This window comes from Arachis ipaensis, chromosome B06 (genome assembly GCF_000816755.2).
Source record: "Arachis ipaensis cultivar K30076 chromosome B06, Araip1.1, whole genome shotgun sequence".
NCBI classification, from domain to species: Eukaryota; Viridiplantae; Streptophyta; class Magnoliopsida; order Fabales; family Fabaceae; genus Arachis; species Arachis ipaensis.
In genome coordinates, this window is record NC_029790.2 from 60210958 (window position 1) to 60232100 (window position 21143).

The following is a 21143-nucleotide window of genomic DNA, read 5'->3' on the forward strand; positions in this document are numbered from 1 at the left end:
AAAATAGAAATAATTTTAAGTTAATAAAATAAATAAATTAATAAATCTCATTTTTACAATCACAAAATACTCACTAAATAATAATAATATATAAATAACATAAAAATATATAATAAATTAAATATATTATAGGTAAAATCTTAAATACTACAACAACAATAATAATATATCACATTCTATGATTTGATTTGGATTGGATCACATTAAGAAGTAAATTTGACATTTAAACCCATCTATGCAATTTAATGTAATTTGATCAACTTTCAATTTAGATTGAATTAAATGAGTAGTTTTATTTCAATTAGTTTGAATTCTAAACATCCTTAATTTATAACTACAAAATCAAAGAGTAAATATTTAATTTAGGAATGCCTTACTCTCATTGAATTATATTTTTTTCTTTCCTTTGGACCTAGGCTTTGTTTTAATATTAGTGTTTACTTCGGTACGATAATAAATTTATACGTACCGATATGTGAAATTTATTTTTTACGTCAGTATCTATTTTTTTGTAAAAAAATATATATCATATCACTACTTTTACTAAACCACCCATGTAAATAAATTTTTTATTTTTATTTTTATTTTTTTAAGGTGTTTTACTAAAACACTCTTATAAAAAGACATAAATATTTTTTTCATATTAAACAAAAATTATCATTTTAAATTAATCAAATTGTTTAATTCTATAGTTTTAAAAAATAAATAATTTAAAAACAAAGACAAAAACAAAAACACATTTAATTATTTATTCATACTACAAAGAATTATTTCAATGTTATTGACATCATTCATAAACCCTAATTGAATCATTCATACAAACAAATAAACAAATTGAAAAAATACTTAAAAAAAAAAACAAAATGTTGTTTGTGTTTCTAGGTTTCTCACCCAACATTCAAATCTCAAACTAAACACTCTCCTCTCTATCGTTGTCGGCAGTCTCTCTCGTGTCTTCTCCTTCACACTCGGCTCCATCCTTTTCCTTCTCTTCTCTCCGATAAAGAAGATGAAGAAGCCCTCTTTTCCTTCCTCCACGGCGCCCTGCCAAGGTCACCGCAGCATTCGTCGCGCTCCTCACCCATCCGAGGAGAACGTCGTCACGTCAGAGAGCGCCGCTGTCTTCCTTCTTTTTCATCGTCATCGTCAGCCTCTCCCTTCCAGTAACTCCCTCTCTCTGATTTTTGTGATTTTAATTATGATAGCATTGTTGTGAAAAAAGAAGGAATACAAAATAACTATAGCAAATACATAAGATGGATTGGTTAATTACAAATAGTTTTGCATCGTTTGAGCTAAGAAAAAGACAAATACAATGCATAGTATGAACTAAAGTGTGTGATTGCATTATTATTATTATTCTTGTTTTTGAACAATCTAATTGACAAGGATGTATTTGTATATAAAGGTTGAATTTTAAGACATTGATGCCGAATTGGTGGTTAAAAATATGGAAGATGTTTTCTCTATTCTTCAATTTGCATAGCGATAATAGACATTTTATGTTTAGAGTTTAGATATAAAGTAGTAGTTGTTGTTGTTTTTGGTTTTTATGTTTTTTGCTTTTTCTTTTATTTGTGTTCAAAAAAATATTCCTGCCATTGTTGCTGCCTTGCTGGTAAAGACTAAAGAAAAACACTACACTTAGGTCTTCTTTTGTAGCTGAATATCAAATTGAACAAGTTCAATTGCAGCCTGTGTGTATTTGACTTTGTATGTCTGTTTAGTTAGTTGTTTTAAACTAAGCTTCACCTTGATATTTAAATGTGAGTTGTGAATTTCTGTTTTGATTTGTGAGTTGAATCAACACCTCATTTTTTTTGTTTGGTGAGACAAATTAAATTAAATCAAATCAATTGGTGTGATTGGTTTCTTAATTGTTTCTGTATGTGCTATATATATTGATGAAAGGAAAAAGTCAGAGCAACTAAATGCGACTTCAAATCCAAGCTTCTGATAACTGCAAAATGGTTGATGACATATTTGAGGTTTCATCATGCATAAGGCATTGGAGCAGGATCTTGAAGACAATACCCAACACCACTAAAGTAGTCCCTTTAAATAGATTATTATTATTGCCTAACTGCCTTAATTAATTTGGGCAACTACTAGGATTTGGTGTTATATAGATTACCTTCATAAGTGACTACAGAGATCCTATGTGTAGCTATAATATATTTGTATTGATTTATGAAATGAGGTTAGTTAAGCTTGTGTTTATGTCCTCCAATGTAATCACATTTTTTTAAGAAGAGAAAATTATACTTTCTTTAACTGGATGATATTTCATTGCATAATCTCTATATGACTATAATTTGCCACATAATACTTTTCTAAAACACCTAAAATTAACATTAATATGATGTCTTTGATTGAGAAACAGAATGTATATATCTTAAATTCATTAAAACATAAAAATAGAGAAGATACTTAAAGAAAAATTATAGTTAGAGAAGTCTAAAATTCATAATCTGAGGCCAGCAAAAAGAGGGGGGGGGGAGAGCATCAAGAAAACCACAAAGTAGGTGCAGGTCCAAATTTTAAAGCTGGAATGTACTCAACATTTGGTAAGAAGTTAAGAAGTTACAAGTTTCCATTTTGGCCGAAATATGTGGAGTAGTGTGTGGATAACTTCTTGAAAAACATATGTATGTAGAATTGGGTGACTGAGTAGAGGTCAAATTCTAAGAAATTCTCAAATTAAAGTACTTAGTAATTAATTAATGTCTGTGATTTAGCTGACAAGTTGAATTGGTTAAAGTCAATTTATTGCTTAATTGTATGCTAATTTTTTTCTTTTTTAATGTTTATCTCAAGTGCAAGATTTACACTTTATTATTTTTGATTATTTCCTTTAAGTGGGGCAGGGACACCCTCTTTCTTATTTAGTATTATGTACATTAAGATTGCACATTTATGTATATTCTGATATACTAAAAATCATGAGAGTAGACTACTAATTATTTTTTTATTAGGAATATATTGCACATTTATGTACATTAAGATTTGCCTTTGATGGTTACATATCACATGCTTTGGCATATGTGGCACCTGAGTGCATATCACATGGTACAGGGAATCTCATATCAAGTGAAAAAAAAAAGGTGAGAGGGTAGACACAAAAATACGATGGACTCACCTTTGTAACAATAATGGGAGCAGGACATGAAGTTCCTTTTCATAGACTAAAACTTGCTCTTTCACTCTTCAAATCCTTCGTAGCTGGAACCTCCATGCCCACTTTTCAGCTTGTCAGTGACTCCTAAAATATGCATCTCAAATGTAGTGCCTCTTGGAATGATCATTTGGAAATTTTTTTCATTTTTCTAACTTAGGATTTCTTATCCAATGAATAATTTCTCATACCACTTATACAGATGTGTACTCTCATTTATCCCTAGAAATCAAGAGATTGTAATTTTTGTGTATGTGATCTTTAAAGTCAAGCGAATCTCATCATTGTAACAAGATCAATAAAATATACATGCTTTGAGATTTATAAAAATGTTAACAATTAATATTTTGTTACTCAATGATCAACGATTAATAACATCTTTATTCATGTTTAATTTGTTTAAAATTTGGCAATTGATCAAAGTAAAGTAGATAAATTATCAAAGAGCCAAATGTAACTGCCCATAATTAGGTACTGAAAATGAAAATTAACTGGATATTCTCTTCCAATTTAAAGCTCAGGTAACAGCCATGAACCCCTCATTGTTCTTTCTCAAGCATTTCTCAATTTATTTCACAATGAAAATGAATAAGTCTATGTACAGATCACAAGTAACTGCACGTTTCTACCCTAATGACCTTTCTTTCGATCTAGTATGCATCTATTCATTTCTATTCATACATTATATAATACATGAGAGAGAGAGAGATAATTAAAAATCCCCTAAAATTGTCTTGTGTTAACTGGATCACCAAGTCTAAGAATTCTAGCAGCAAGAAACTTCCCAAAACAAATAACATTCAGAACCTTTTTTTCCTTCCTGCCTCTCTTCCCCCCGAAGCATCTTCTTAGGTTGAATATCAAAATCAATTCTTCCGCTACAGGATAAGTTAAGCTCCGGCCTCTAAATGATTTCGCATTAGATAAGATGGAGAAATGCTTTCAACTAAATCTTTTTGTAGTTGCCTGTGTAGAGAAGCTCAGTTGAAGAAGTATGGAGAATCGCTCAGTGAAAAAGTATGGAGAATTGAGAACCTTTTTGTAAGTCAAAATCACCTCCCTCTGGCAGTGGAGGAAAAACTAATCCTGGGTATGATGTCTGGAAGTCTTCTAGCAACTATCAACAAATCAAAACTGGCTTTAGCATTCCTCCTTACAGGGTAAGGGAATAAATGTAAATCTCAACTATCATTTTTTTTCCTTCCATTTTTCCTCATTCCACAATTCAATGTTTAAATAGGAATTTCTTTCAGTTTATCAGAAAAAAATATAATTACATGGTTACTAGGAACTTTCATGTCTGATATTGCAAGATATTAGTGATAACCTTCGTTCAATCATTATTCCCACATGATAAACCCAAATTTCTCATGGAGCATCAATAACTTACATTTTCAAGTATTGGCATGTCATAAAGCTCCACAATTTTTTCTCTCAGAATTTGACTCATTTTCTCTACATCACATGCATGTGTCCAAAACGAATCATGAACACCTGCATACATATTTATTTTAGAAAGTTCAAGAGCCAAATACAAGCATATAATAATAATAATAATAATTCAACAGATTTGTATAGTGGCATGGCTTCATGTTTAGCAACCCCATGGGGTAACCTATAATGATGAAGAAATAAGATAATTTGGTATTATTAAGATAGGTTGTGCCGTATATTTTATGTTTGTGCATATTTATCAGATCAGCTTCTGTATTTGAAGGTCAATAAATATTATACTTTGGTCATTATTACTAATGTGGAAAATAAAATCTTCTTTAATAGTTGCATATTTTACCATCTTTAAAATTTTAACAATATCACTTGATAGTTTTAGTCCGATTTTGCTTAAATAGCTAGTCTTAAGGGGAAAGATTAAGTTTGGATAATATTGTATGATATGCAGTTTTTTCCCTGCAGGATTTGAGAACATAGCATGCTATACTGATTCAAACTATAAAAATCCATTGACCAACTTAGATTACAAAACAGATTATGCTTGGTTCTCTGATACAACAAGTTGCAGACCAATAATACCTGAATTATCATCAGAACAGCATACGTTGTCACATATTGATTAATGAGCAATAGATGAACATTCAATTTAACCTAGATACAAAAACAAACATTATAAATACAACAGGATACCTGGACATTAGTAGAATGATTAGAGAGAAGTTGAAAATTGAAATAGAGAAATGACAGTCTTTTCAGTAAAAAAATGACCTACACTCAAAGTCTGAATAAATTTTTATGAGACTTGAGCTTTATATAGCATAAAAGACTTCAAGTACCAAATGTTATCTCATTTACAGGCCTTGATTGAGCGAGAGACACTTCTTAAGTAAACACAAGCTGCAGCACGTACAATGGTCTCATCATGGGTTAAGGCATCAACTACTAGATCCAATACCTATATTCAGATTTGTTTTAAAAAAAATAAAAATAAAAAAATGATTAAAAATGTGTACTTAATATATGACAGTTAACCAGTGAAAGTTGCATTATAACTTCATCTATTAGGGCCTGAGAAGAAATGTCAAAATTGGTTCTAGTAGAAAATTGATGGGAGCTTGAGATGGTATAAAATATTACGTCAACAGTATAAGTATACAAACTCACTATCACTTCGAAATAATTAAATCATCAATTTCTCTAAAAGATGCAAAAGTTCCAATCTTTATGTTAGACTTCACTGTATTTTGCCACCAATAGTTGCAAGGTAGTTAATTCAACGGAATAAAAGTTTCTTAGTCTTTACCAGCAAGGCAGCAACAATGCCAGGAATATTTTTTTTGAACACAAATAAAAAAAAAAGAAAAAAACATAAAAACTAAAAACAACAACAACAACTACTACTTTATATCTAAACTCTAAACATAAAAACTCTATTATTGCTATGCAAAATGAAGAATAGACAAAACATTTTCCATATTTTTAACCACCAATTCGGCATCATTGTCTTAAAATTTAACCTTTATATACAAATACATCCTTGTCAATTAGATTGTTCAGAAACAAGAATAATAATAATGCAATCACACACTTTAGTTCATACTATACATTGTATTTGTCTCTTTCTTAGCTCAAACGATGCAAAACTATTTGTAATTAACCAATCCATCTTCTGTATTCCCTATAGTTATTTCGTATTCCTTCTTTTTTCACAACAATGCTATCATAATTAAAATCACAGAAATCAAAGAGAGGGAGTTACCGGAAGGGAGAGGCTGACGACTGATAAATCACTATTTTATGGTTTATCTTGTGCTAAATTGAGTGGTTTTTATCAGTTCTTTGCACACTTATTCATGTAATTAGCATGTTTTACATTTGCCTTCCTAATTTTGTTCTATGATTGAAAACTTGCTTCCTAAGCCTTTAAATTGTCAATTTTTAATTTCCCTTTATACCATTCGATGCCGTGATCTGTGTGTTAAGTGTTTTCAGGCTTTATAGGGCAGGAATGGCTTAGAGAATGGACAGGAAGCTTGCAAAAATGGAAAGAATACAAGAAATTAAGGAGCTGACTAGCAAGGATCGACGCGCACACATGGCTCACGCGTGCGTGTGGCTTGGAGCTTTTCACAGCGACGCGTACGCATGACAAGCGAAGTCGTACATCGACGCGTACGCGTGACTGGCGCGTACGCGTGACACGCACAGAATACCATTGATGCATACGCGTGACGTGCGTAACATACTGCAACTGCAGAAGATGCTGAGGGCGATTTTCGGCTGAGTTTGGACCCAGTTTTCGGCCCAAAAACACAGACTAGAGCAGAGGGAAAAGAGAGACTCAACACACATTGACATTCACTTAGTTTTAGTTTTAGTTTGGAATCTTAGAGAGAGATATACTACTTCCTCTAGGGTTCTTCACATTCTTAGATTTTTAGCTTATGCTTTTGGATTGGATCTTGAGAGAGTTACTACCTCCAGTGGAAGTGTCTATCATCATAGTTTGCTTTCTTATTTCCTTACTCTTTTATTTTCCATTCAATTTGTTCAGAGTTACATATGGATATCTTTGATTTTGGAAATTATTAATGCAAGAGTTATTTTTACATTTAATTTCATTATTTATTTGAATATCATCTTCCCTTAATTTGTTAGCTCAAAAATTGCTTTTACTAAATTAATTTTAATTACCATGTCTCCTTTCTACTCCCCTTACATGTTTGCGAAGATGGCATCCATGTCAATAGAGTAGACTGCCAACTTGACTTTGGAGTTGATTAATAGGAGACCCTTGAGTTGGAATACTCAAGTGTTAATTTGTAATTGGAAGTTGTTGGCTGACTCTTTAGTCACTAACTCTAATCCTTCCTTAGGAAGGGATTAGGACTTGTGAATCAGAGTTGGTTTAGTTACTTGACTTTCCGTTATTAGGTAAAGGATAACTAAGTAGAATCAATAACCTCTTACTATTACACTTGGGAAAATTCAACAAGGACAGAAATTCCGATTAATCTTCTCCTAGTCAAGGCTTTTTATTTCAAATATATAAAACCTCTTGTTAATTTTCATTGCTTTAATTGATAGTCATTTATTTTCTGTTCTCCAATTCTAAAAATTCTCAGAAAATTTCTGATCAATAATTTGCAATCTCTTATCAACTCGTTGGGAGATGACTTGGGAATTCTACTCCCAGTTAATTGATTCTAAATTGTGACAACTCTTTTTAAATTGATAAGCGGAATTTTCGTCGGTTAAGAACTGTACTTGCAACGTTATTTCCATTCTAAATTCTTAATTGGCATTTTTCTGCCCGTCAACGACAATGATGAAGAAGAAGGAAGACAGCGACACTCTCTGGAACGGAAAGACGTCGACGCTCTCTAACGTGACGACGTTCTCCTCGGTTGGGTGAGGAGTGCGACGAATGCTGCGGTGACCTTGGCAGGGCACCGCGGAGGAAGGAAAAGAGGGCTTCTTCGTCTTCTTTATCGGGGAGAAAAGAAGGAAGAGGATGGAGCTGAGTGTGAAGGAGAAGACACAAGAGAGACTGCCGGCAGTGACATAGAGGATACTGTTTACTCTGAGATTTGAAGGATGGGTGAGAAATCCAGAAACACAAACAACATTTTGATTTTTTTTTTAGTATTTTTTAAATTTGTTTATTTGTTTGTATGAATGATTTATTAGGGCTTACGAAGGATGTTAATAATATTAAAATAATTCTTTGTAGTATGAATAAATAATTAAATGTGTTTTTATTTTTGTCTTTGTTTTTAAATTATTTATATTTTAAAACTATAGAATTAAACAATTTGATTAATTTAAAATGATAATTTTTGTTTAATATGAAAAAAATATTTATGTCTTTTTATAAGGGTGTTTTAGTAAAACACCTTAAAAAAATAAAAGTAAAAGTAAAAAATTTGTTTACAAGGGTGTTTTAGTAAAAGTAGTGATATGATATATATCTTTTTTACAAAAAAATAGATGCTGACGTAGAAAATAAATTCCACATGTTGTATTATTATTTGTCCATATTTTTAACGTATCGTTATGTATAAATTTATCATCGTACCCAAGCAAACACCAAAAAATATTTAATTTAGTTAATTTCCTATGTAACTTAACGGATATTGGCATTTGTTTTTAACCATATTCAGCGATAGACCTAAAAAAATTTAGTAAAGCAAGTAAAAATATAATAAAATTTAGTTATATTGGTTTTTCACTATACCCAACAAATTAAGGTCTACAATTAGCTAATGAGTTGCTACACATACAAGACAAAATTTGAACTCTTAATACTTGTTTAAACAGACTAAATTGATCACTTGACCAACCCAAATTAGTTAGATATATTTAAAATTTTAAATTCGAACAATCTATAGGTATATTATTATTATTATATGTTAAGTTTAACAAAATATTTTTTAATGTAAAACACAAGAAAACATTTATAATTTATTTTAGGGAAAACATAATATAACAAGGGACAAATGTATACATCTATATATAAGTATTAGTATTTTTTAAAAATCTTTGTGGAATTGGAGCTGATGCCACTTTTTCATTTCATGTGCATCCATTTCTGACCATATGGTTGGATCAAAACCAGCATTGACAAAATAAATATCGTAACAAGCCAATTTATAACATGTCATGACTAATGCTAATTGTTGGATGTTACTCATCAGTTAATTTATAGGGCTTTAAATTCTGTATTTTTTTTATATAATATTGAGCCTATCGCACTTGTTGTACGTGAATTTATATATTGTTATATGTTTGCGTGAGTTAGTAAATGATGAATTTGTATTTAATGATAATTTTTTTGTTTGAAATGAATGGATTTTATCACATAAACTTGCATTTATTTATTTATTTAAATAACATACTTTTGTGAATTCTCTCTCAATTATACCAAATTATTAGAAACATACTTTTTGTGCTCTAAATTGTAAATTTAATTTCAGTTTTATTCCATTTGATGCCTTAATATGTTTGTTGAGTGATTTCAGGACCAGTAGGCAAAGATGACTTTGAGAAAGTGGAGGAAAAGCATGCAAAGTGGCAAAATTCGTAAGAAACAAAGGAGGAGAACATCCGGATGCGTACATACACACACAATGGTGCATACGCACAGGTGTAAAAAATTAGCTAGTGTAAACTCCGCGAAATTAATAAATAATTAGCTAACAAATTCATTATTATTTAAAGAAATTAAAAATATGAATTTTAACACTAATTTTAAAGATTTTGTCCTAAAATTGAGCCAACGGACTAAATCGGTTGAATCAGACCCATATTAGGCCCAGGGCCCAACTCATTTAAGCCAAGCTTTCAGCCTCCTTCCCTTTTACATTTCACTTTCACGTTGGAGAAGAGAAAAACAGTGAGATGGATGGTGAGATGAGAAGTGAAAATTATTATTCACTTCGATTTTCAATCACTTGTAACTTTTGATTCGGAACTTCGATTGATGAGCCGTTTACGGCCACGTGTTCGTCTCGGAGTCCTTTTCAATTTTATTCAAACAAAATGGTGAGTATCCTTGAATCTCATGCCCAATTCTCCAGCCCTCTATTTTTCACGTTTTTGGTTTAATGTTGAGTGATTTTGATGATTTTGGTGGTTTAGGTACATTCTAACATTTGATAATTGTTGGATTTTAGTCCAATAATCAATGGGTAAGGTAAGAAAATTCAAAACTCTTGTAGTTTGTCCAATTTTGAAAACCTTATTATTAATTTGATGAATTTTATGGATTTGATTGAAATTGTGTTGAATTGGTGTTGAGATGGTAAATTGGAGCACTTGGAATAAAGTTTTGTTGGCTGAAATTTATTAGAGTTGATTAGAAATTTTGAATCTTAAATTTTGGTGGTTTTGAGCTTAGGAAGGAATCGGCTAAGGTATGGTTTGGTTTCTCATAGTTAAGATATAACGTATCGTGAAAATTTAGGCTAGTTGACTATAGGATAAGATGAATATATGAATTGTTATATTTAGTGAATAATGATGATAATTGTTGAACTTGATCTAAATGGGTGTTGAATTGGATGGTTGGGTTGATAAGTCATGTTATGAGTTTGATTTGAATTATTGGGATTTGATGTTTGATGGTGAATTAATTGAGTTTGATAAAAAAAATTAGTGTTGGAATATATTGAATTTATGGTTAGATTATGTGTTGAAAAGGTTATGGATTGGTGAAACTTAGGTGTATGTGGTTAGGGTTGATTTGGTTGCAAATTGGTAAGGATTTGGAAATTAAAAGTTTTGGAAATTTGAGGTTTGGTGATTTTGGAAAAATCTAATTTTTGACCAACTTCGGCGAGCTATAACTCGGCTTTCGGATCTCTAATTTTGATGAAACTTCTTTTGGAATGAAAATTGGGTCCGTGAAGTTCGTAATATTTGAAGAATAGAATAGAAATGGTTTTTAATGAAAACGTTATGCGCATTCAAAGTTAGGTATGAAAGATTAAATTTTTGAACTTAACAGCTTTTTACCTATTCTACATAGCTCGTGTACGCGGACGCGCTCGTGACATAGCCATTGGGCTCTGTCCAGAGGTTCCGGGTACGCGGAGGGGTGACGTGTACGCGGGATGCCCCATTTTTAAAGCCGTGTACGCGGCCATATGGCACATGCAATGCGGGAAAAGCTTGCTGTTTGAGAGACTCGCGTGCGCGGACCAGTGTTGCATACGCGAATAGTCCAAATTTGTACTTTCGCATACGCGGACAGAGTGTACGCGAAATCTCTATTTTTTTGAAAGATAGGTTTTTAAAGTTTTGAACCATTCCTCTAACTTTTCAAACCTCATTAATTATTTTTAAGGTATGATAGCTGATGTTTAGGACGAGTGAGTGTATACTGGATGGGATAAAAGAGGTAGTTTCTATTTAATGTCTATAACTGTTGACTTAGGATTATAAAGTACTGTGGGCAGATTAGCTTGGGTGGTTTTGTGAAGTGTACTAAGTAGATTGAAGGGAACATATTGGAGTATAGTAGAGAAAAGTTAAAGTACTATAATTAAATCGTAAATATAAATTGGGCATAATATGATTATAAAAGTGACTTATTTTACCTCGAGTCCTCTTTCTCGAAAGTGCGACCCCATAGAGATGACGAAAAGTAAGGATTCCCTTTTTTGTTCCTCCTGGTATTGTAAAATTGCCTCCAGCGAGATAGTGGAAGGTTAGGATCCCCTCCTTTATTCCTCCTAGACATATGAGAACGTACCTCTTGGGTAGACACAAGGGTTGTGGTTCGCCCCACTTGCTCCGGGTTTGTTAGTTGAGGCTCCTTAGGTAGATGCAAGGGTGTGGTTGATGCGCAGATAAATACCGGTTAGAATTTCTGAAAAGTATTTTCTAAAACAACGTTGCAAGTACAACCTTAACCGATGAAATTTTCACTATCAATTTCGAATATGTCACAATTAATAATAAATAACCGGGAGTAGAATCCCGGGTCGTTTCCCTAAGAGTTGACACAAGATGCAAATTATTGGTTAGGATTTTCCTGAATATTATTGAAATTGAGAACGGAAAAATAAATAGCAAGAAATTAAAGCAATGGATAACTAGCAAGAGTTGATAATTAATCAAAATAAAAGGCCTTGGTTAGGGGAGAGATTTGGAATTTCTATCCTTGTTGTCTTTCCCAAGTGTAATGATAAAGGTTCATTGCTCCCACTTAGTTATCCTCTAGCAATTGAAGGAAAGTCAAGTGGGCGTCACTAACTCTAGCTCACAAGTCATAGTCACTTCATGGGGAAGGACTAGAGTTAGTGAGATTGAGCTAGCCAGCAATTTTTAACTACAGATTAATACTTGGGTATAACAACTCAAGGGGTTCCAATTACTCAACCCCCATTCAAGTTGGGAAATTTATTCCATTAACATGAATGCCATTTTCACAAATATATGGTGGGTGTAAATAAAAAATATGATAATTATGAGAAATTAATTAAATCGAAATTAGCACTAATAATAATTAACAATGATCAAACAAGCAATAAAAATAAACATAAAAATAATTCAATGCATTAATAAAATTCAAGAGTAACAAGATCCAAACATGAATTCAATAACCAAATGGAAAAGAGTATTAAGGGAATTAAAGAAGAAACTAGAAATTAAATGATGAGGAATGAAGGTAGCAGCCGCTCTCTCAAGATCCAATTGGAATAAAAATAAAAATGCCAAAACCTAGAGAAAAGTAGGATTTTCTCTCACTAGAATTCAAAACTAATGAAAAACTAAAGTGAAAAGTGAAGTGTGTTCAGTCTCAGCTCCATCCCAGCCTATAGTCTGCGTTTTCGGGCTTGAAACTGGGTCAAAATCAGCCTAGAAATTGCCCCCAGCGAGTTCTGTTAAGTGCAGCACGTGACGCTCATCACGCGTACGTGTCAGCCACGTGTACGCATCGCTGAACCTTGCACCTGGCCACGCGTACACGTCATCCACGCGTGCACGTCACTACCAAATTATGAAATCCTTAATTCCTTGTGTTCCTTCCACTTTTGCATCCTTCTTTTCCATCCTCTAAGCCATTCCTGCCCTATAAAACCTGAAAATACTTAACACACATATCACGGCATCAAATGGTAATAAGAGAGGATTAAAATTTGCAATTTTAAGGCTAAGGAAGCATGTTTTCAATTATAGCACGAAATTAGGAAGGAAACTTAAAAACATGCAATTTACATGAATAAGTGTGAGAATAGTTGACAAAACCCACTCAATTTAGTCCAAAATATATCATAAAATAGTGGTGTATCAGTGGTTCGCCCCACTTACTCCAGGTTGAGATGGTTTGAGCTCCCTAGGTAGATGCAAGGGTGTGGTTCACCCCACATGCTCCAGGTTGAGACAATTTTGAGCTCCCTGGGTAGATGCAATGGTCGCCCTACTTGCTCCAGGTTGGTGATTATAATTGACCTTAATCTCCTTGGGTGGCGCAGTGACTCACCCCCACCAGCCTTAGGTTAAGATTTAAGATTTCTTTGACCCAGCCATGCGGTGAATTATTAATTATTTATATATGCATATGCTTTTGATATTATTCGCTACTAGGATTGTCCAGGGTTTGCTACTAAACATGTCGGGTTTGGCTAGATAACCGACATATGATATCATCAGCTATAGGGCAGACATGCATCATGTGCATTTGTATGATTTGTTTGAGTATGCATATCTTGTTTTGACTAATTGTATATCTCTATATGTATATGCTACATGTGTGATAGAGGATTAATGTTGGTCTAGAATTTCTCAAAGGAATTTCATTGCAAGCATAGTCCAAACTAACAATTAACCCTTAATCAAAGTTTAGAAAGTTATCACAATGCAAATAAAAAATAATCGGGAGTATTAATCCTGGGTCGTTCTCCCTAGGAATTGCTCAACTATTAGCTATGAAGTATTTTGGAAGTTTTGTAATAAGAGACAAGAAATGTAAATAACGAAAGAAATAAGCTAACAACTAAGAAAAGTATTGGCAAGGAATGAGAATTGGAAGTCCTATCCTCATTATCATCCTCAATTGTGATGGTAATTGTCTCTTGCTTTCACTTAGTCAATCTCTAACAAATGAAGGAAAGTCAAATGAGCGAAATTGACTCTAATCCACAAGTCCTAATCAAATATTAGCTTTAGTAGAATTCAAGCCAACTAGCAATCCTCAATCACTAATCAACAAAGGAGTTGATAACTCAAGAGTCTCCAATTACTCAACCCAAGTCAAGAGTACAAAATTCTACTCTATAGCTAAAAGGAACATTTCATCAAACACCTAGAATGCAATAAAGGCAAACATCATAAAATGCAAGAATTAGTAAAGGCCATAACTAACACAAATAAGAAATCAACAATAGCAACTAAGGTAAACATAAAAAAACATGGAAACATAAAATTGCATTAAAAGAGAATTGAAATTGACAAGAGAGTTCATGAAATAAAATTGGCAAAATAAAGAAATTAACAAGAGAAGTAGATATACTAAGATACTAGAACATATAAAAGTGAAGGAAAACTAAACTGAAGCAAGAATAAAATCTAGATCTAAGAAAAAATTGAAATAAGAACCCTAAAACCTAGAGAGAGGAGAGAGCCTCTCTCTATAGAATTCTACATCCATCTCTAAAACTAAAATTAAGCTAATGTGTATCTCCTCCCATTCTCCTTCACTTCCCAGCCTCTAATATGCATACTAGGCTCGAAACTGGACCAGAAATGAGCTCTAAAATCGCCCCCAGTGTGTTCCCTTAAGTGAGGCACCTGACGCTTGTCACGCGTATGCGTCATCCATGCGTACGCGTCGTCGAACTTTGCATATGGCCATGCGTACGCATCAGTCACACATACGCGTCGTCAAACTTTGGATATGGCCACGCGTACGATGCTCCTAGTCATGCGTACGCGTCGGGGCCAACTTCTCAAATCTTTAATTTTTTGTGCTCCTTCCACTTTTGCATGCTCCCTTTCCATCCTCTAAGCCATTGCTGCCCTATAAATCTTGAAATCACTTAACAAACACATCACGGCATCAAATGGTAATAAGAGAGGATTAAAAATTAGCAATTTCAAGGCCAAGGAAGCATGTTTTCACTCTTAAGCATAAATTAGGAAGGATTCACAAAACCATGCAATTTATATGAATAAGTGCAAGAATAGTTGACAAAATCCACTCAATTCAATACAAAATAAACCAAAAAATAGTGGTTTATCAATCTCCCCACACTTAAACATTAGCATGTCCCCATGCTAAGCTCAAGAGAAGCCAAAAAGGGGTGAAAAGGAATGGTAGGGTTTATTAAATTCAACCTATAAATATGAATGCAACTAGATGCCAAATGCTTCTACCCACTTGGTTAAAAGTAAATCAATCTCCATCAACATATATGAACAAGTAGGGCTAAGATAATATGATGATTCATGAATTCCACTAATTCAAATCTCAAGAATGATGTTCAAATAGACTTGCAAGAAGAGAGCTCATGAAAATCGGGAACAAGAAATTGAGCATCGAACCCTCACCGGAAGTGTTTGCACTCTAATCACTACAAGAAAAATCAATATTTATAACAAAAAAATTGTTACAAAAAAATTGTTACAAAAAATCAGAATTTTGAAACAAAAGGATTTTGTAACAAAAAAAGGGGTCGTTGCAGTATGTCCCGTTACAAAAAGGTTTTGTAACAAAAAATGAAACTGTTACGATTCAAAGTAATATTTTGTAACAATGTTTTTTAATACAAAAACCAAAATTTGTTACGAAAGTAGCAACACTTTTTTACCTTTAAAATACTTTTTGTAACAATTTAGATTTTTGTGTCATAATATTTTGTTACAAAATACTACTTACTTTTGTAACATTTTTTATTCTTTTAGTTACAAAAATTGAAAGTTGATTTTAAAATATTTAATTAAATAATTGATATACCAAATTATCAATTAATTTTCTAAACATTATAACTCAACATTTATATAATATATAATCATATAGATAATTAAAATATCTTACATGTCATTTAGATTCTTTTATAATAAAATAAGTTCTACAAATTCAACTAAACACAACTTTTTCGTAACATAAAATTGTATCATATTAAATTTATAATTCTTGACTCTTCTAGCATATTTCGGTTAATATAAAGTCTGCATGCTGGCATCAATTTTGTATCCCTACAAATATGAACAATAAAAATAAAAATTAAAAAATCAATACATAACACTATCTTCATCAGAGTAAAAATTAAGTTAGAACTTATATGTTAAAATTAACTAATTCTTTAAAAATCTATTCTCAAAATTCAAAACTAGCCAATCAAGGATGCAAATTATCAAGAATTGACAATTCAAGTGCATGTTCTACATATTTCAATAAACAATTAAGAAATTGCGAATATCAGTGTTCCTTAAACTATGACAAAAGGGCTCCATCATAGCCACAAAAGCTACCAATGTTTCTAGTGGTGCTTCCTTTAAAATAAACCATCGAGACCTATTTTTCATCACAAAAGAACCTTGTCATACAATGAGGAACCTCAAAAGGCCAAAGCAACAAACTAGAAAACAGGAGCATCATTGAATTACTAGCAGGATTCCTGGTAATATAAAATAGTGACAACACAGCAAAAAATTAATAGCATACAAGCCAAAAAACTTTCATACAAGATTCATGAAAAAAGTTTGTGTAACCAAATGAGATATATATCTATAGAGGCAAATACATATAAATAAATGAACGATACACTTCTCTTGCACATATTAAGGTGTGCCTGAGAAATTTTGGCCAGGTTAAAAAGGAATGAATGAGTCACTTTTCATACATTCATTTAGGTTACAAAAATAATAACTAAATAATTTCAGTTCAATGCTGACTAATATATAGCAATGAGAAAATCTACCTGCTCATTTGCAGGAACAGATATCCACTCTGGCTAACTATCACCACAAAATTTCTCACAATGATTTCATACCTTCAATGAAACCAATGATCCCTCATTATGCGTTCCCATGCTGCCATCAATGCTATGCCAAACAACAACCTATGAAAACCACAGAAATCAACCCTATTTTTTTCTTAAATTTCAAAAACCACCTTCCTTGTCAGCACAGAAAAACACAAGTCCAAAGGGGTCAAAACCAGAAAAAAACTCCCAACATGAAAAAATCAGTGAGCAAGCATCAAGCAAAAGCACAAGCATCAAGCTTTACCTTCAATGACACAAGCACAAAGGAGGAGGCAACCACCGAATAGATTATCGCCAAGCAGAGCAACGATGCACCACGATGGATGGAGAAGAACCGAGACAGACTAGGAGAGCACTATCCACATGGACTAGCGGAGCAGCACCGGACCACCAGCAACACTAGAAGGCACAATGAATATAAAGCACCGACAACAATGAATATAAAGCTTAAATCCTAAATCAACGAATGATAAACCCTAACTACTTAAATCAGAATGACATAATGACATAATGACATAATACTACTTTATATGTTGAAATTTCAAAACCACAACACTACTTACCTTCTCAATGATGCAAAATTGATGCACACATTAGCAGTAGGATGCGCAGCACAAGCTGCTTCAATGTTGCAATAGAATATTACCAAGAGACAGTAACTTAATCTGCAAACACAGTTCAACTAATGGCATTTGACGCATCTCTGGAACTTTGATAAGAATAATATAACAGGAGCAGGTATTAGTGGAGAAGGATGGAACGGAAATACAAAACATAGTGCTAAGGTACCATTTTGAGCATTTTCAATACGTACATGATAAGGACGCATGAGTCTTTCAAACCTGTGACGAGTGTACAAGCAAAAGCAAGTTCCAGGTTTTACACGTCCAGCTCTGCCCCGGCGCTGCCTTGCATTTGCTTGAGATATTCAATCTTCATCCATGCTAGACAATTTCTATAACAACCACAAAACAATAATAGTGAAATAGATTTAAACAAATTCCGGCAGCATTTAAGCAGCAATTTAGCATATTTCCCAAATTCACTCAATCAAATCAATATCCATATGAATACAATAACAGTTAAACAAAATTCACATATTCATCCATATGAAATAAGCAACGAACAACTTGAGTGCACAATCTAAATTCATCATCATCATTACACAAACTAAATTCACATAACAGCAGCAGTTCACAATTCGATTCAGAAAAGAAGAAAATCATTATCATCAAATCACAGATTCACAAAAAGTCAAACAACATTCATGATCATTCAACAAACAATTCACAAAAACTTATTCCAAACACATTCAAAATAGCAAAACTTTTCTGGACCTAATTCCTTTACAAACTATGTTCAGCCTACCTAACAACCTAGAATCCACTACAACATGCATATCTAACTAAGTCTAACTAAGCAAAATTAACAGAATTAAATGAACTTAATAGAATTGAAAGAAAAATGCAATAAATGACCTGGGAAAATAGAAGCAGAATAGGGGAAAGGGGATAGGAAGAAATGGTGGTGAGGCAGCAGTGTCGGCTGCAGATGACTCCCTTTCTTTTTGAAAACGACGGCAATAGAAGCTTTGCTGGCAGTCAGTATGGCTCGACGGTGGTGACGCGGATGACTCCCTTCCTTTCCCGTCGTTCTTTCTCTTTTCCTCTGCTCAGATCCGCGTCGACGGCGGTGGGGGGAACTTCGGTGGCGTCGCGTGTGACGGCAGCAGCAGCGGCTTCAATGGCGACGGTGGCAATCTCCACGAATAGTGACGGTTCGAGCTTCATGGAAGGCAGAATGGCGATGGCAATGCACAAACGGCGATGACTCTGGGTAACAACCCCTCCTTCGCGAGTTCTCCCTTTCTGCGCGAGCTCTCTCTTCTCGACAGCACAGCGGCGACTCTCTCGTCTGGGCTTGACAGTTCGGCGGCGGCAAAACGGGCTGGGCGATTACTTTAGATTAATTTCTAAAAATAAAGAATTCAAATTAATAAAATAAACCATAATTTATTCATAATAGAAATTACTTAAATTAAACTATAAAATTCTTCCATTACTGAATTTTAATCTCTATCATGCAAAATATTAAATTATAATAACATTACATAAGAATCTTGATTAATATAAAAATTAGCTGAACAGATGCTTTGCGACGAAAATTCTTGTATTTTGTGACAAACAAATAACTTGTTACAAACAATATTGAATTTATTGACAAATTAATTTTTTGTTACAAAATAATTAGAGTTTTTGAAACAAATAAATGGATATTTTTTTACAAAATATTTTGAACTTTTGCAACAACTTCATCTTTTGTTACAAAATATTATAAAATTTTGCAACAAAATACAGATTCATTACAAAAGCTAATATAATTTGTAACAAAAAATTAAGTCGTTACAAAATAACTAAATATTTTGTAACAAATTATGTTGTTGTTACAAAACATTATTATATAACAATTACTAATTTTTGTTACAAAAAAAAAATTTTTGTAACAATTTTAAATTTGTTACAAAGTTTTTGTTACAAATATTTCATTTTCTTGTAGTGAATCTCTTTAGTGTTTGAGGGTTGATTCTCTCAATTCGCTACTAATCTTGTTTTCTAAGGCTAGTTTTTATTCTACCAATCAACATATATTCAATGCATGAATACACATATCAAGAGGTCTTTTCATAGGTTGTAATGGGGTTAGGGTCAAGGTAGGAATGTATTTAGTCAAGTGCACTAAAATCTGAATCCTTGATTAACCTAAACTTCCCACCTAACCTCAGACAATCCATGTAATCAAAATGAAAAACTTAAGTACCCATTGACTATCTTTGCCACATATTCATGCATCCCAATTTTGAGTTCAACTCATATGCATTGCTACCATTACTTACTTTGGAGCATTTTATCTCTTTTTTATTATTTTTTTTCTCTTTTTTTTCTACTTTTTATTTTTCTTTTCTTTTTGTTTTTCTTCTTTTTCTTTTTTTTTATGTGCTAAAATAAAGAACAAATGGGGCTAAATAGGCTCAACAATGGTTTACAACGGATGATGAAAGGGTAAGGCCATTTGGGTATGTGAGCTTTAGTGAAACAAAGGCCTCAATCACATAAATGCATTCATACATCAAACCATGGAAATATAGAATCAAGCAAGACAAAGATCACAATCTTAGAGAGAACAACACACACCAAAGCAAAATATTGGTTGATAAGATGCAACCAATTGAATAAGCTCAAAATCTCACTAGGCTTGTGTGTTCTAGCTCTAAAACCATGTTCCAAAATTAAATTCTTCAAGCAAGTTCAACAAAATTTTTTTAATTCAAATTAGTGAAATGCCCTGAAATAGTTTCTTGGAAAAGAAATCATCACTCTAACCAAGTAGTCCTAACATAAAAAATGGGTAGAATATGTATAAACTCTAACTATCATGCAATCTATCATGAAATGCAACATCTAACTAACAAAGAAGATTAGGAATTGGTGTTGGAAAAGGAAGTAGTTACCCATGGAAGTCAGTCCTCGACCTCCCCACGCTTAAAGATCGCACCGTCCTCGGTGCATTCAAAGATGAGCAAAGTGGATATGGAATCGCCACATTCAATGGCCTAAGGATGGTGTGACAGGGGCACCTCCATGTCCACCTCTTGATATATTTCTTGGCAAAATCGGAAGTGGGCTCCGGTGAGTCGGACTCCTCCAAGGTGGGTTTTCACAACTGATGAGCTTCTTCAAAGGATTGTGCAGAGGGACTTGTTGTTCGCCTTATTTAGAAGCTTTTCCTTTCCCTTCTTGGTTGCCAGCCTGAAAGGAGAGAAAAAAGAAGGGAGATTAACCCCACAAACAAAGATGTCAAAACAAATAGAATATAGGTGGGGGCTAATGCCGAATAAGAATGGGGTTCTCAACTACATGGTAGCTACGACATGTAAGTGAGAAAGAAATATAAGCGAAGGGCATATCAACTAACACTTGATGCAAGAGTAAAATCAAAACATAAGTAAATGGCATGGAGATCAT

At 33.0% G+C, this 21143-nt stretch overlaps 2 long non-coding RNA genes across 2 annotated transcripts; one reads left to right on the forward strand and one right to left on the reverse strand.

The window, feature by feature from the left end:
* Nucleotides 852-2279, forward strand: LOC107648202. Its single transcript, XR_001621787.2, has 2 exons — nucleotides 852-1163; nucleotides 1912-2279. It is a non-coding gene; the product is annotated as an uncharacterized LOC107648202 (long non-coding RNA).
* LOC110263341 lies at nucleotides 3659-5593 on the reverse strand. The gene is made up of 2 exons (XR_002348804.1): nucleotides 4566-5593; nucleotides 3659-4292 (listed from the first exon to the last, which is right to left on the reverse strand). It is a non-coding gene; the product is annotated as an uncharacterized LOC110263341 (long non-coding RNA).